General features: G+C 45.1%; 1 long non-coding RNA gene across 1 annotated transcript in view; it reads right to left on the reverse strand.

The window, feature by feature from the left end:
• The window catches only part of LOC108391084 (uncharacterized), a 95,122-nt gene that overhangs the window by 19,103 nt on the left and 59,006 nt on the right, over positions 1-17,013 (reverse strand). The window contains exon 7 of the long non-coding RNA XR_012129270.1: positions 3,499-3,666. This is a non-coding gene — a long non-coding RNA (uncharacterized lncRNA). The remainder of the gene's footprint in view (positions 1-3,498; positions 3,667-17,013) is intronic.

Here is a 17,013-nt window from a genome sequence, read left to right on the forward strand (position 1 = left end):
TGGACTGAGCAGAGCTACACAGGTCAAATGAGGGCACTTCCCAGGTCCCCTTGGCTCCAGTCAGGATGTGCCCCGTCTCCAAGAGGAGCAGATGATAGCAGCTTCCCTCTTCCAAAACGTGGGGTCCAGCATGGGTGCAGGACAGGGACACATCCTCAGGCTGGGCGGAGAGAGCCACAGGGTCAAGCAGTCAGACCCTTGGACCACTCTTGAGGTAAACACATGACATGAAGCACCAGCATTTTGTAGAGCCACTTGGGGGAAGAAACACCATTCTCACAAATCACCTGAAAATGTCTGTTCTCAAAGACTATGAACTTAGAAGAAAGAGCTCTGAAAAAAAGAAGGAACCTGAGGATTGTACGGTGGCAGAGGAGAGAATGGCTTGAGGGAGAAGCACGAGACACAAACACACAGAACAGGTCCGGCACAAGTGGGTCAAAGCGAAGAGAGCTGTTCACACTGAACCACACGGAGTGGATTCTCCTGGCCTTCCAGTCCTTGCTGAAAGTGGCAGTTAACAGCATAACTTGAGCCCCGGCGGAGTCGCAGCACTATCAAAGAGCAGCTTCTACATTTGGAAAGCCGTGGCTCTCTCCTTGAACTCGGGTTTCAAGGTTCCGGTGATGAGTCATCTCATTCCCCCTCACCAGCACCTCCAGAGCAGGAGCACCCATCATCTTCACACCATGGATGACTAACCATAGCCTGCTCAGTCTCCTAATGATCACAAAACAAAAATGCTACATGCCTTAAAGCTGAGGTTTGGGGAACAATAGGTTTGAAGAGCTGCAAAGCAGTAGAGAGATAAGGTGGCAATGAGCTAACCTTTTGACAGGCCCTTGCAATCCTCAGGAGCAAGAAGCCAAGCAACCGAACCTAAATAAGGTTCTCTCCTTGGCAGGACTGCATTGTTAATATCATTCATTACTGCCTCTAATTAGGTTCCCAGGCTCATTAAGGTCTGTGTGCCTTTGTTTCTCTTGGATCAGATTGGATTCCACTTTGCAGAGAACTGTCAAGGTGTCTAGTGTCCAATGCAGGCCAGATATCATCTCTTGGCTTGACTTCTACCTAAAGTTTCTCCCATGCTTCTGTGTATGCGCATTGATGATGACACAGGTCATCATTCAGGTATGCTGGCTAGCAGACCGGCTGCAGCCTGCTGAGTCCAGGGCTTTTGACCCAAACAAAGCCAACATATAAAGTCCAAAACACTTGAACCAAATTTGCTCCAAAAATTATGGAGGTACAGGCAGAAAAGGCCATTCAGATTAGACCCAGAGAACCACAGGTAAGTCAACTTTTAAAAAGGAGTGTAAAGTGGACTTTAACCCACTCTGATATTAAACCAGGTTATGAAGCAGCATGATAAAAGCAGTAATTTAAAAAACATAGAAATATACCAATAGAACAGAATAGAGAGCTCAGACCCAAACTCACTTAATATGAAGGTGTTACCATAGATCAGTGGTACCAGAAAGATAGATTACTTAGTAAATGGCATTTGGGAAACTGGCTTACTATGGAGAAAAAGAAACTGGATCCCTACTTAATACCACATACAAAAAAGGGCTCTGGATGGTTTAAAGACCCAAGAGTAAAAGGTTAAAGAAAAATAATTAGAAGTAAATTTGGTAGAATTCAATGCAGGAAAATGTCTTTGTGATTCAACAAAGCTCTAAACAAAAAAGTTTCAAAAACATTAAATCATAAGGTAAAATTTTATGAACTCAGACATCAAAATTAAGGATTTCTAATCAACGAAAGATCCCCATAAAAAGGTTAATGAGGTTGATGACAAAAAGGAGATTTCTGTAACATTTAAAACCTACTAGAGATTGAACATTTATGACTACAATAGGAAAAAATGGGGAAAGGACATAAACAGACATTATACAGAAGATGAAACTCCAAAAAGCAAACAAGACAGGGTAGGTCAGTTTTCCTGGGAAGCAGATTCTGAGATGGAGAGTTGCAAGCAGGAGGTTTATTTGGGAGTGGCCTTGGCCACGACACGGTTGAGGGGGGTTGAGGGAAGCAGGACTGAGCAGGGCAAGAATCGGAACTGTGATGCAGTCACAGCACAGGCTGGTCCCGGGGGCAATGCTGAAGGTGTGGTGTCTCTTCAAAGATGTCCTGACTTTAGGCAAGGGGAGCAGGCTTTGTACCCCTGCACTGACTAGTCGTTGGCTGGGTGCTGCCCCTAAGGAGGGCTCATTACCTTAGGTGAAGCAGCTTTCTTTGGCTGAGAGAAATTCCTGGGGAGGGTCCCACCTGTGAGCCATCAACAGCCAGCACTCCTAGCAGCTGGTATAATGGGGGCCTCAGTCCTGCAGCAGGAATCTGGGTGGTACACCATGCATCCACTATGGCAGTTATCAAGGAAAACTCCAAAGCATTAAAAACACGAAAATGCAAATCAAAACAACAAAGAGATATCACTGTATTCCTTTTATATTAGCAAAATATAGAAAGAAGGGTCATGCCAAGTATTGGTAGGCATGTGGGACATGACAACTCTTACATACTGCCAGAGAGGAGAGGGACATATGAAAAATGTATCAGTGAATATACTGGGGACTACTGGTGTTACCAGTCAAATTCAGTGTAGCATACTAGCATTCCTCTACTTGGTATACATCCCAGGAAATCCCTACACAGCTCTGTAAGGAGATAGGTATGTGAATGTTTCCTGTATGCTTATTCGTGGTGGGAGTTGGGAGTACTTGAGTTTCTATCACTGAGAAGGAGAAATAAAATATAGTGAGTGCACACCAGGGAGTACTATGCAGCAGGATTGAAGCAAATGATCAGATGCACACATAGCAACCCGCATGGATCTTAAGAACAGTGAAAAGAACAGGGGGAAAATACTGTGACTGTGTAAGAAACATAATGAGATAGAATATTTACAGGTACTACTTATATGAAAACATGAAACAAAAGGGTAAACACTATACACATTAAAATCACTGTGGGTGGGAGAAGAGAATGGAATTGCAGGGTGGGGAATAAGAAGAGTAAGGAAGTAGGTAAATCCAAGAGAGGGGTCTCACAGAGACCAACGCTGCTAATATCCTTGAGCTGAGGAGTCACACCAACCCAGTTCCCTGCATGTGACTTCCACACCAACAGCCAGCTCTTTCTCTAAAATCTTTCCTGAAAGTGCACAGGCTGAGTCACTGGAAAATCATAAGGCCTTACTACTCCCTGCTCTTACCTGCAAATGAAATGACATGTAGCTCTGATCTTCAGTGAGATGAAAGGTTGGCACGTGGATAAAGGTTCATGCCTCTCCCAGGCAGAACGACTGTGCTCATAGGATGCTGTTTCATTTTCTATCCCATGAACTTTCCCACCTCTGATTCCAGTCAAAGTCATCACCTTAACTGCAATGCAGTGTGCATAACCACCAATGCTCCCCTTTGATCAGGGCTGGTACGAAAGTTAAAGGAAACACAGTGGACGTGGAGCGGTATCTTAGATCTTGCCCACCTGAGAGAGGCCCCAGACAGTGTGATGACATCTGTCCCATGGGTAAATGGGCTTGCTTTGGCCCACTGCTCCAGCAGGCCCTCTCTGCTAATGGCGGATGAGTAACATGTGAGCTCCTCCGAGGAAATCTGTCCTGCATGACTGTCAGTCCCAGAAAGACTGGAAAACCTGAGGGAGCAGAAGAATAATGAGGCTTATCAGTTGGTCTTGTGTCCCATTCCCAGCAGTGGCTGTTACAAACCTTGACTGCTATCCCTGAAGTCCCTAACTCTACCCCACAAGCAATTGAGAACCAAGGTCGGGTTACCCATCCAAAGTGAGGCGCACAGCGATTAAGCTCCAGGGATACAGAAGACATCTGAGCTGGGAAGACTGAGAAGCCCTGCACCCAGGCTCCTGAGGTGGAACCAGAATGTGAAGGGCCAAAATTACTGCTCTGGACCTCCTGGCCCTGACTAGTAAAATCTACCTAGGGAATGAAAAGTATTGTTAGATTTTAGTTTTTAAAGAAATAAAAAATTAGATATTGTTAGATTTTAGTTTATAAAGAAGTAAAAAATTAGCTGAATCTCATGATCCAGGTAAAATCTATTGGCATAAAAAAGACAAGATGTTAGAAACTAGGAGCAATATAGAAACATGCAAAATGAAAATTGAGTCACCTTCTCCCATTCCCACTATCCACAGTGAATAACTACTCCCCAAAAATAAATAATGATTAAGATTCTTATAATTCCATCCAGAAAAAATATGCATATATACTTAGATATTTTTTCCAAGGTACACAGAAGTGATATTACCTTATGTGGGTGTGGGTATTCCCTAATTTGCTCTTTAAACAATGTTATCTTTCACATATATACATACAAAGCACTTTATTTTTTATAACAGTTAAATAATTTCTTATATGTAACAGTGTATCTATCTTTATTCTTTTTTAATTAAAGTATCACTGGTATACAATCTTATGTTGGTTTCAAATACCCAACATAGTGGTTCAACAGTTACCCATATTATCAAATCCTCACCCCCTCCAGTGAGGTCACTGCCCATCAATGTAGTAAGATGTTACAGAGTTATTAGCTGTATTCTCCATGTTGTACTGCCATCCCCATGACCAACCTGTATTGTGATTGCAAATTATTTGCCCCTTAATCCCCTTCCCCTTTCCCCTCCTTCTCCCCAACCCTTCCCCGTTGGTTATCAAGGCACTTGGTAACCACTGGTCCCTTCTCGGTGTCTATGAGTCTACTGCTTTTTTATGCCTTCTGTTTTTATAACAGCTAAATAATATTTCATTAAATGAACTTGTGCTCAGTCTAGAAGGATTGTGAACACCAGCTCATCCTCTTGCCCTCTGGTTTCCTCCCAAGGGTCAGAGTTGGCCAGGAGCTGAGATTCAGGTGCTGAGTGAGACAGAGAAGTCTCCGCATACCCAAGTAGTGTTCTCTTTGGTAAAGTTGGTGTGAAACTGCCACAGGTGACAATGTTTGCTAGTTGCCCTTTGTGGAGAAAATATCCACAAGTCAATGGCCAATTTGCCACACATGTTGATGGCTGAACATTTTAGACAAACTTCAGTGTTTTCAAATGAAATTTCAGATTTGGAAAGACCTGAAGGTCATTTGGCTTAATCTCCTTGAACCCACTGTAAGAAGCCCTTCTAAAAGCTTCTGTATTATCATTTATTTACTATCATCATATCATACCATGGAATAGCTTTTACTAACAGAAAATTCTTCCTACTTTTCCCAAACCAGGTCTCATGTAATAATGTACCTGCGTTGGTCCTAGTGCTGCCCTTTGAAATATCCTTGAACAAGTGTGTTCCTCTTCCTACAAGTGCCCTCCAGAAGTTTTAGGACAATGCACATATGCCACTGAACCTACCCACCATTCACTCAACAAATATTCCTCCAGAGACTATGATATATATGCCAAACACAGTGTTAGGCACACTAACCTTCATGAGGGCAGAGGGTTTAGTCTGTATTATTATATGCTCTCTCCACTGCAACTAAAAGGGCTTGCATACAAAAGGCATTTAATAAAATTTGCTGAATGGCTGAATACAGAGATGAATAATACAGTCTTTACCCTTAAGGGTCTCCTAGTCTAATGGGAGGGGGAAGTGGAACGGTAGGCAGTTGTCATCTAGGGGCAGAGAGAGATCTCTGGTAGGAGAGCCTCAGAGGAGGGGACCCTAGGCCAGCGTTCATTGCTGTGCCTCTCTCAGCCTCTGCAGCATTGGTCACATCATGATGTCATGATCTGCCTTAGTGTCTGTCTTCCCCACTGGACTGCCAGCTCTTTGCAGACATAGAGTGTGTCTCACTTAACTTCATATCCTCAGTGCTTAGCACAGGAGCTGGCATAAGGAGGTATTTCATACTTGTTAAATGAAGTGACTGATTGATGAATGGCTAGATGAATTAATATATTAATATTCCCAGAGAAAAAGCTGAAGTCCCAGGAAGGACATGGAGGAAGGGCATTCTAACAGGCAGAGACAACAGGGGCAGAAGCCCAGGGGCGTGACAGCACGGCAGGTAGGGAGCACAGTGTCCAGGCAGTGGGAGGGAGAGAGAGGTGGGCAGGGCCAGGTCAGGAAGGACCTCCTTTGGCCCTGCTAAAGAATTTAGATTTTATCTTGAGGGCATGAGGGAGCCTCTGAAAGAATTCTAAAACTCTGCAAGGATCACGTTTGCCATTTAGAAGATTGCTCTTATAACAGGATAGAGAACAGATTGGAGAAATGAGAATGCTGTAAGCGATCAGTTAGGAGGCTGTTTGGAGCACACTTGGAAAGCAAACGGAGAGAAGAATAGACATAGAAGACATTCAAGAGCAGCTGCCAGAACTCAGTTACCAGATGGCTACACTGATTCTCAGGCTTCCGACTCAGGTGACTGGGAGGTGGAGACACCATCATCCAAGGGAGAGACAGGATAAGGAGCAGGCCTGGGATGAGACAGTGACTCCGTCTGGGGCAAGGCGGTTTGAGAAAGCTGTGGGGTATCAGGGCCTACCCATGAGGAGGATGGACGCGTGGGTCAGAAATTCAGGAAAGGGAAATGACTGTGATGCGCACCCAGGAGCCTCCTGGGGGACACAGGCAGAGAGTGGAACTGTGGGACTGTGCAAATCACCCAAGGTCAGGGTGTTGGGTGGGAAGAGGAAAGGGCTGTCTGAGAGTTCCAATAATCTTTTGTGAAGATTCACAAAACATTTTAAAGAATCCTCTGGGTGCCTCAGAATTATTACCAATTAAAAGAAATCTCCTGTTCCAAAGTAAATATGGCAATTCATGGGAAAAACAATTAGAGGAATACAGCAGCACTGAGAAAGGAGCATTATTTTCAGGTCCCTTCTGAGGGTAGCGACCAAGGAACATGGTGGGGTCTTCATGAGAGAGAAGAGGAAGGCATCCAGAGGGGCCTTCTGAGCTGCGCAGTTTGCTTATCTGAGACCCAGCTGAGGGTATGACCTGCACCCCATCCCCACCCCGAGGCATCCCAGGGGTGTCCACGGCATCCTTTCCTCTCTGGGTGCTTCAGTCTCTGCACCCTGAAGGTCCCATTAAATCTCTGCAAGTTATAAAGCATCTGAGGCCCCCAATGGCCTGGTCAAACCAAATGCTTGTTTACAGCTGTCTTCTGGCTGTGAGGAATAAAAATCAATATTTTAAAATCTGAATTATTCAGATGCTGTGCCCTAGAGGTGAGTCATAATCTGAGGCGTGCCTCATTATGAAAACAGTGACTGAGGATTTGTGTGAGCATGGCTTAGCCCACAATTTCCCATGCAACCAGTCAAAGGGCTGACCAATGATAAAATAGCGAAATTGTCCTTGTACAGTGTCCTGAACAGAGCCTGGAGGAGCTGGGCTGCTCCTGCCGGAAGTCTAGACTATCATAATATGGAGAGAAGCCACTTGCCCTCACAAAGAAGGAGGGTGTCCCCTTGGTTCTCTAGATACTGGCATCTTCAAGAATTCCTGGGTTCTTTGCACAAGGAAAGAAAGGTTAAACTGAGGAGGGGGGTTATTACAAGTACAGCTGAACCTTGAATGGCACACAGGGGTTAGGCCCACTAACCACCCCCAACCCCTGTGGTCAAAAATCTGTGTATGACTTTTAATTCTCCCAGAGAACCTTATTACTAATAGCCTACTGTTGACCAGAAGCCTTATTGATAGCAGTCAATTAACACATATTTCGTATATTATTATCTATTGTATTCTTACAATAAAGTAAGCTAGAGAAAAGAAAATGTTTTTTCAAATTGTCCTAAATCTCCAAAAATTTTTCCAGTATCTTTACTGAAAAAAAAAAACCATGTATAAGTGGACTTGCACAGCTCAAGCCCACGTTGTTCAACTGTACTGCCTTTGAGATGAAAATTTAAGAGGTTTCCTGAAAAAAGTGACAATAGTCTTATATCCCTGACCTGAAATCACCCTACCATGTAGGCACTTAAACCTGTTGCTGGGGCTGGTCAGGACATGTGCATCAAGACCATGAGTCAATGGCTGGACTGGCATAGAGGGGGGATGAAGTTGGATGGTTTGGTGAAACCTCATCTCATGAACAGAGGAAGCACCAAAAGTCACATTAGAGAGGGAGTGGCAGTGTGGCTTAGTGCATGTTCCCAGGACTCGAAAAGGATGAAGTCTTGAGTTTTGAGTTCCTGGTTCCAGCACTCTGTGGCCTTGAAGGAGACAATTCTCTCTCTCAGCCTCAGTGTCTGTAAGACTAAAATGCTAATAATAATTCCCTAGTTATCCAGCTCTTGGGAAGATCACCTGCAGTTAAGATATGCAGAAGCACGTTGTGGCTCCCCTGTACTGCACATTAATTAAGATAATGCTTTGGTTGTTGTAACAGAGACTAAAATAACAATGGCTTAAACAACACAGAGATTTATTTCCCTTTCATATAAAACTCCAAGGTGGTATGGCAGCTAAAGTCTGAGAAGCCATCAGAGGCCCAGATGGTCCTCTCTTTTGCCAAAAGTGTTACCTTTCTTCATGCTCCAACTAGGCTCCCCACCACTGCCACATTGGAGCCAGCAGAAGGGGCAGGCCCCTTCCCCCATTCCCACAGTTTATACACCTCTTCCTCTCATTTCCCACTGGCTAGAATGTGGTCACATATTCACATCTAGCTTTAAGAGAGGTTGGGAAATACAGTCATTTCCTGGGAAGCCACATACTCAACTGAAAAATTCTATGATTATGGGAGAAGAGGAGATGGATCTCCAGGGCAGTTTTCCTGCTGGTGCCTGCCAATGCCCTTTGCCTGATGCCTTTTGGTCCCAGATCTCAGAGTCCTGTCTCCTCCCTGGGAGGCCTGCCTGGCCCAGGCTCCAGTAGATGCTCCCTCTGCTCCCTCGCTTCTTCACAACACTGGGGGCTCCTGAAGTTTCTGGTTTGCTGGCCATTTCCTCTGTAAATTCCATGAGCGTGGGGCTGTGTCTGTCTTCCTCCCTGTGGTCCTCCTGTGCCAACCAGAGCTAGGCACTGAGTGGGTTCACAGCATGCCCATGCTGACTGACCAAATAATGAAGTTCTGTCACCAAAGGGCCCTGGGAGTTCCCTGGGTGGAACTATATACCTTTGAGACCACCATGCCATGCTCTCCAACCCAGCATTTGTTGGAACAGATACGGTACTGCCTGTTGCTTCTAGGCAATGAGGGCTGTTGTCACTCCCAGGACAGGTGGACCTCTCCTTCCACTCCTTAGTCCTCTCTGTGTATCCTTCAGAATGTGTGTCCTTTGTCAGGTCCTTGAGTGGGTAATGGTGCCCTTTAGTAATAAACACTTGTCTGCAGCTCTGTTATTCAGGATCTGGGAATGAGAAGAGATTGTGGAAGGAGGAGCTTTCCACAAGGTAGGAGACAGAACTGAGGACACAAGTGGAGATTGGGCTTTCCAGTCTCAGCCTCTGAAATGCCACCACCAGGTCTGATGTTTGTGAGGAGGAAAGTCGGAACCTCAGTGGAGGACGTCCCTGGGCAGTTGGCTTGCACCCGCTATGGGGTCAAATGTCTGACCAGAGTGTGGGAACCCATTGTCTGGTGGGTTCCAGCTCACTCTTGATTTGACATAAACCTTGACGTTTTCTTAGAAATCTCCTTCTCAGCTCATTTTCTTTGTTACCAGGATGCCTTTATGGAGTCCGATCAAACATGTGTGGAGCAGGGGGCGGGGGGGGGGGGCGCTGTGCCCTAGGACTGACCTCCAGCCCATCAGGCACATTCTGGTCACTCCCCATTGTTTTCTTTGATTGGAACTAGAAGACAACCGGCCTTGGGCTCTGAGTGGCCTGCCCTTTTTGGCAGTCTCTGGAGCGCTGCTGGAGGGGCATGTCACCAGAGACTAAGCCCTGGTTGCTAGGTGCTCAGGTTGCACTGAGACAAAATGAACATGTTCAAGAGCCACATTCAAATTTTTTTGCTTGTATTTTTCCAAAAGCAGGGGAGGGAACAGCCATATCCTACCATCAGCCCCAGGGAACTCTGCCCCTACGCCTGGCATCAAGGGAATCTTTTCCCTCCCAATTGTGGAACTGAACTGACATGGGAACAAACACAGCCACAGTTTCATCCTGGCAGCTGGGTTTTTTGCCCAAAGAACAGCAGCATCCCTTTGAGTCCCTGCAGCGCTCCCTCTTTTGGGCTGGCAGTAGGTTAAGTGAATCAAGTGACCAGACTTTTCTCCCTGGGGGTTCTGGGCTGTGAATTCCTGCTACTTGCTTCAGCTTATGTCCAGTAACAAAGAGCAATTAAGAAGGCATTAACTTTTCCCTCTGTTAATTTCTCTATTCTTTCTCTGACAAATTTCATTTTTAACTCAGGGATTTAGGTTACTTTGGGGCCTTTTTCCATGGTTCTTTATTGATGGTCTATACAGCTACAGAAAGTTTCCCAGCTGCTTCAGTCTCTGCAGCCGACACAGGGAGTGAGTGTCCCTCCGCGTGGGTTTCTCAGCCTGGTTTCTTGTACCCCTGACTCCTGGCTTTATCCATGTCTATCCATTCGCCTTCTGGACTGGCCTTCTGTACCTCCCAAATAACATTCTATCAATAATGTTATTTCCCCAAGTAGCTTTCTCTTCTGGGAAAAGAATATTTTGATCAATTTGTACAAGTATTGTGGTTTGCATTAAAATTTGACAGCCAAGCGTAGTAGAAAGAACACTGATGTGGGAATTAGGATTTCTGGGTTCTCATCCACCTCTGGAATTAGCCAGTATGTGGCCTTGAGAAAGTCACTTCTCTTGGCTGACTTACAGTCTCCTCTGTAATGTAAGGGTTCCTTCTTGTACTACCATTCTACTGTCTATATTAAATAGTCTTGCAATCCCCAAGACACTTGATCTTATGAATATGCACAGATGAAGACTTGACCTGGGGACCTAGACTTGGGCATTCAGACCAGTGAACAGGATCCTGAAGCATCTCACCTCAGTAGCCAGTTACCTCAGACTAGATCTTGCTCTATTTGTCTCTTATATAGAAAGGATCTAACAAATCAGTGGGAGCCCAATGGTAATTGGGACCAGACTCAGAATGGACACAGAATCAGACCAGAGGCCTGATATCCCAGGATCTGTGCTGTTGCGTTTTTTAAATTCCCTGAGGGGTACAAGGTGTCTCTGCAGTCCATACTAAATAGAGTCTGAACTAAAATCACCTGGGGCCTAGGACAAGGTTGGGGTGGGGTGGGGGCAGGGCTCAAGACAAACCAGTATCTTATTTAGATCTTCTCCTGGAGGTCTCTGTAGACACAGAAGTACCACCCCTAGCATCCCTGGGGACTGTTCCACATCAAGATCACCTCTCCCTGTCCCACCCCCCATGGCCTAAAAGGCAGGCTTGGCTGTGCTAGGAACGAGGGATGTTTGCTCTCAGCAACAGTATCACCTGGGAGCCATGTGTCAGTGACTTCAGCTTTCCAAAACCTAGAAAGAAATCTGCTCCCCAAAGAAATATGAAATATTTGCAAGGTTTCAAAAAGGAGCCATGTTAGCTTTCTATAGAGGAGAAAAAGGAGCTGTAAATGGTAATTAGAAGCAGACATTTCTTCCACTTTTTTAAAGCAATGATGCTGAAAGGCTTGCAGATCAGACCTCTCTGTGAGAAGGACCATTTGGGGACACATGAATTTGGCAATCAAGTTCAGGAAAGCAGGCTCTGCCTCAGCAGGGAAGCTGCAGACTGACAGCAGCCAGGGTACCTTTTCTGAAGCATGGTGATGCCCGGTAAACAGAGTTGCCTTCAGGACTAGCCCAGGGTGTACATTTGCTGGGGGATGTGGTGGGGTAAGAAAACATCCCTGGGATGGATGCTTCAGGCTGTCATGGAATTCTGAAGAAGATGCCATAGTCTTCTGTGGTGCCAGTGTGAGCGTGAGGAGGTTGTGTCCTGGGTATAATCTCAGTTGCCCCATCCCCAGGACTGTATTTAGACCACCGACTTTCATCCAGGCTCCCTCAATGGAGAGAGTAAACAATGAATAATGACTGCCTGCTGCTTTCACACAGCCCTGACTCTACTAGAAACATGCCAAATGGGAAACTGGTTGCTAAAATTTATTTGACCAAAATTGTTTGTCTATGTTATTGTTTTATGACCTCCAAATATCTGGCTAATCTAGGTAGCATTGGAACAAGTGTCTCTACTTTTCACTGTATGGATATAGATTCCTGTTTGGCTTTTTTTTGACTTGAAGTGTGACTATGTTAAGATTTATATAAATATTAAATAACAGTTGTTATGCAAACAAAACCTGTAATCATTAATTTTGGTTGTGTTTAAAACAGTTATTCACATGCATGGCCGCATGTTGGCATAACCAGGGAAACTTTATAAAAATTCCCATGCCCAAAGCCCACCCCCAGAAAATCTATTTTAATTGATTTGGAGTGGGGCCTGGGCATTGATTATTTTTTAAAGCTCCCCAGGTGATTCTAATTGCAGCCAGGCTTGAGAACCATTGTGCTGAATGATGCCCGAGAAACGTGCTAATTTAGTGAGGGGAAAACAGTCAAACAAGGTCCTAGCTTGAATGGGCTGGCTTGTTTTGTCACTGCTCAGCTCAGTATCTGAATAGGAACAAAGCCAAGATTACAGTGTGTAGTTATGTAAGGCTTGGAAGATAAGCCACTTCTCCTAAAACTGACTCATTACTGTATATATAATTCATCTAGAGAAATAATTTGGAAATATTGGGCAGGAACCTCATGTTTTGTGAATATAGTTCAAATCTATTAATATCCAATAATGATCATTCTATGATTTGAATGGATGGGAGCCAAAAGAGAACTCTCACGTTTAAAATAATCTGTACTGGAAATGTTTCTGGGAATACCAGCTCATAAGCCAAATGACACAGATTTATGCTGCGTTGAATTTCAAGACATCACACTAGTGATTTACAATGACTAGTGGCTCAAATCACCATCTCTTGCCCCTGAGATGAACCTCTGTTCAGTGTGTCTGAAGGTGGAGTGGGGAAGACAGTTCAGGTAGCAGAGGAGAAGTGAACAAAGAACGATCACTGAACAGGCAAATTTGAGCTTGTGAGGGGGTCTGGGACTGATCACCATCCAGTGGGATTTCCAGGAGCTGCAAATGGTTGGAACTTTTGTTTTCCTTTTCCTGGGAAAGACAGGTTCATTAGCTCTCTGGCTGCCTTAGAGCTTAATTTGTTTTTTTCCAACATTATAGAGGGGACAGTACATCCCAAAAGTTAGAGGACTGCTAAGGGAGATTCATTCTCCTCACAGGCTCTCATTAAGCTTATGGTGCCTCAGGGGAATGGGGAAGGCCATTGAAAGGCAAGAGCCAAGAGAGGGATCAGCTCATAGAAGAGAAGGCAGTTGTGAGCAGTTGGGCTAGATACTGGAAGAGCTGCCAGGTAGACACCCAAGCTTGGGAATCAAACCTCAGGTCTAAAAGTGTTTTTGAAGAGTTGTCATCTTTTGGATTTTTAAGGGTAAAGAATTAGGGACTGCCCTCAGGAAAGAGATGCCCTAAACTCACAGGAGATAAAAAAAACCAAAAATCTTCAGTAGCTAGGGCCATTCCCTGGGGCTGATTTCAGGACAGGGTGTTCCACTAACTTAGAGAGCCCAGGTGTCTTGCCTGAGGGTTTAAGCCCTGGGCAAGTTCACTATGGATTTGGTGAAACCAAGAAATGACAACAGAACATTCTTGAGGTGAAAGGATTTATACCTGGCTTTGTTCTCATGGCAGTAGGTGGAGCACTAGAATCACATCTGCATCCAGCAGTCTGCAGGTCTGTAACACACCTCCATCTCTGCCTCCACAGAGAGCACTAGGAGGAGCTCTTAATATAGTGACTCAGTCAGTAATAGCTCATTGCCAATGGGTGTAGAAGCATTAGCCAGTGGTAGGCCAATTATGTCACCAAGTAGTTTAGGGTCAGGTGAGGATCCTGGCCACCGGATCTTCCATTTTCCCCACACCAGGCTTCAGTGTGAGAGCACAGGCTGAAGTACTCAGGGGGTTACTTGATCGCACATTTGCAGGGGCAAGAAGCTGACATTTAAGACTTGAATAGTGCTCCTTTTACAAGTAAATGACAATCTGGAGAAAGGACTAATTAAACCAGGTGTTTGACATTTCAAACCAATTTTCTGTTCAGAGACCCAGAGTATTAACTTTCACTCCCATCAAGCTCTCACCCAGGCTCTTGGTGGAAAAGGAATCCCCAGACCCATTATAGGTCCTGAATGATACCCAGTTATGCCAGTGATTTAGCTGGCTCTCCTTTGCCAAGCTTTGTGTCCTTAATGGCATGAGAAAGACGTTGGCCAAAACTTTTAGGCTTTGAGTAAGCCAAGAGCATCTAATCAGTAATGTAAACTGAACACCAAAAAGAAAGGTGAGAAAGGGGTTGCATAATTACCGAATGAGGCAGAACTTTATGAGACCAAATGCTGGGAGGTCCTGTTTCTCATAGCCCTTGTCTGATGGTCATGGATTAACCAAACACCTGCCCACCCTGGAGGCTGAATTCAACTTCTTTACCAAATGACTAAAGTATCAGTGTCTATTATACACAGGTGGACCTTATCTATCAGTTATCTCTTTCTGCAGCCCCTGACCTGCCCCAGACAGGGCAAACCACCTGTTCTCTGTGCTCCTCTTCTCTGTGCTCTGTAAGCAGTACCTTCCACGGATGTTACTGAGCTTGCTGCCTTGGACAGTGTTGCCAGGGAGAGTGACTCTCCCAGGCTGCAATGAGACAGTGTCTTACTTATCCTGTACCCTCAGCAGTGGAAAGCTCTTGGCAAATGTCTATGGAATGATCTTGTGTGTCTCTTCCATCTATCACCTCTAATAAACATTAAAAGCCAAAGGACAGGGATGGGGTATTTCCTGATTACTAATGAGGTAGAAGTACAGCACTGAAACATATTAAACTATTCATAGCAAGTCTTTTGCCTGAAGGTTTCAGCCCTGGGCAAGTTCACTCTTGATTCGGTGAGACTGAAAAATGACAGTGGAATGTTCTTGGGGTGAAAAGGTTTATACCCAACTTTATTCTCCTGGCATGGCAGATCAAGTGCTAGAATCCCATCCACCTTAGAGCAAGTCTGCATGCAGCAAGCCGATCTCTGCCTCTGGGCCTCTCTGCCCCAGCAGCCTTCTCAGTCTCTGGCCTTGGCACTGCTGCCACTCCAGCCTCTGCTCTCCTACAGCCATGCAGCCCAGAGCATCGGGCAGAGCTCTTTACATAGATTCAACAATAATGTATTGCCTAACATGTGCAGTGAGCAAACCAACTAGGGTCAATGAGAGTCTTGGCCATAGGAACTTTCATTTTCTATACAGCAAGTTAAATTCTCTCTCTCTCCATGTCACTTCCCTCCACATCTGCAAAGGAAGATGTGAAGTGGACAGGTCTTGGCTGCACATCCAAAGAACCTGGATCAAGAATCAAGAGAGCTGTCTTCTCTCTGACTATGTGGCTTGAGACAAATCCCTTTCTTTTTCAGGGGCTCAGTTTCTCCTGTGGAATAAAAGATTACACTAAAAGACCTCTCAAGGTGCTTACACCTCTTTCATTTTGTAATTTTATGCACTGAACACCATAATCCTGAGGTACTGGAACAAAGGCAGTACCTGCAGTTTAGAGGCCAGAGGACACTGCACAGAACATGCTGGGCCTGACCCTACTCACCAGCCTCAGCCCTGGAGGACCCAAGTGAGGTTCAGGTTAAAAATTCTCAGTATCATAAATGCCAGACCACAGCTTCAGAAAATAGGAAAAATCTTGTTAGGAAACGACCACAGCTCCCTGGAACTGTGGAAAATATTGCTTCAGTGGAAAAAAAAAAATCAGCAGTATTGTGTCTGCTAACACTGTCTGCCCAGGCATTTCTCACCAAATCCTGCCTACTCAGGTCCTTGGCACTAGGGCAGTTCTTTTCCACCCGATGTTGGTCCTAATGATAGATGCAGGCTCTTTCCTCTTCTGGCCCCAGCTGTCCCAGAAATCAGACTTGGAAGTCATTTTCAAATTCATCTTTGGGCTGCCTGGCTTTTAAATGCTTCCTCTAGAGGCACAAATCACAAAACTTCCACTGGAATGGGTCTTAGAGATCACCTCGTGATCTTACTTTGAGCCCCTGTCTGTGGAGAAACAGACATATCCCCAATAGGAAGAATCTTGTTCAAGAGCAAATAGAGAGGTCAAAGGGAAGGAGTTCTGACGCTCATGACAGGGTTCTTTTCCACTTGCACACTGGCTGTAGCCAGGGGCCCAATCCTCTGCTAGTTTCTCATGGCAGCCATTCCCAAACCAAGCAACCTGCCAACCAGCTAAGCAGCCTGCAAGTGTTTCTGTGAACCTAGGACTGTGCACTGTGTTGTAAATTATTATTATTTTTTTAACTGTCCCAAAGTGCAACAGCAAACTCTCACCTTTAGATGTAGAGCAGAGCTAGTCTGCATCTTTGAGATTTCCTTCAATCTCTGGAACCGAAATGTAGCATTTCACTTATTTCCTGAAAAGCATCCAGAGTTAGTTAGAAAAAGTTACCTATTCTCAAGTGGGTGGGTCAGAGCCCTGTATGGGGAAGCTGGCTCTGGTCTGGAAGGTGCTCAGACCACGTGGAAAGCAGCACCAGTCAGGGCCCCTCAGCCGCCTGGGTGGCGCCCCCAGTGCAGCCCCTGGTCTGGTGGAGGCCCCGGGGGCTCACACACAGTGGAAATAGCCCCCTTTCTCCTTAGCCACCACCGACAAGGCTATAATCTTTAAGAGGAAATTTATTCTAAAACGAAACAGAAAATAAACAAAAACTAGGTATGATAACATTTATAGACTATAGACTTATAAAATTTAAAACATACCATTTGTGGTAGAAAACTTGAAAAGTACTTTTTAAGAGCCTGCAACCCTGTCATCTCATGTCGTGCCATCTAATGGGAGTACCAGCCACATGCTGCTACTGAGCACTTGAAATGTGAAAATCAGAGCT

Source organism: Manis javanica, chromosome 3 (genome assembly GCF_040802235.1).
Source record: "Manis javanica isolate MJ-LG chromosome 3, MJ_LKY, whole genome shotgun sequence".
In the NCBI taxonomy this organism is placed as follows: domain Eukaryota; kingdom Metazoa; phylum Chordata; class Mammalia; order Pholidota; family Manidae; genus Manis; species Manis javanica.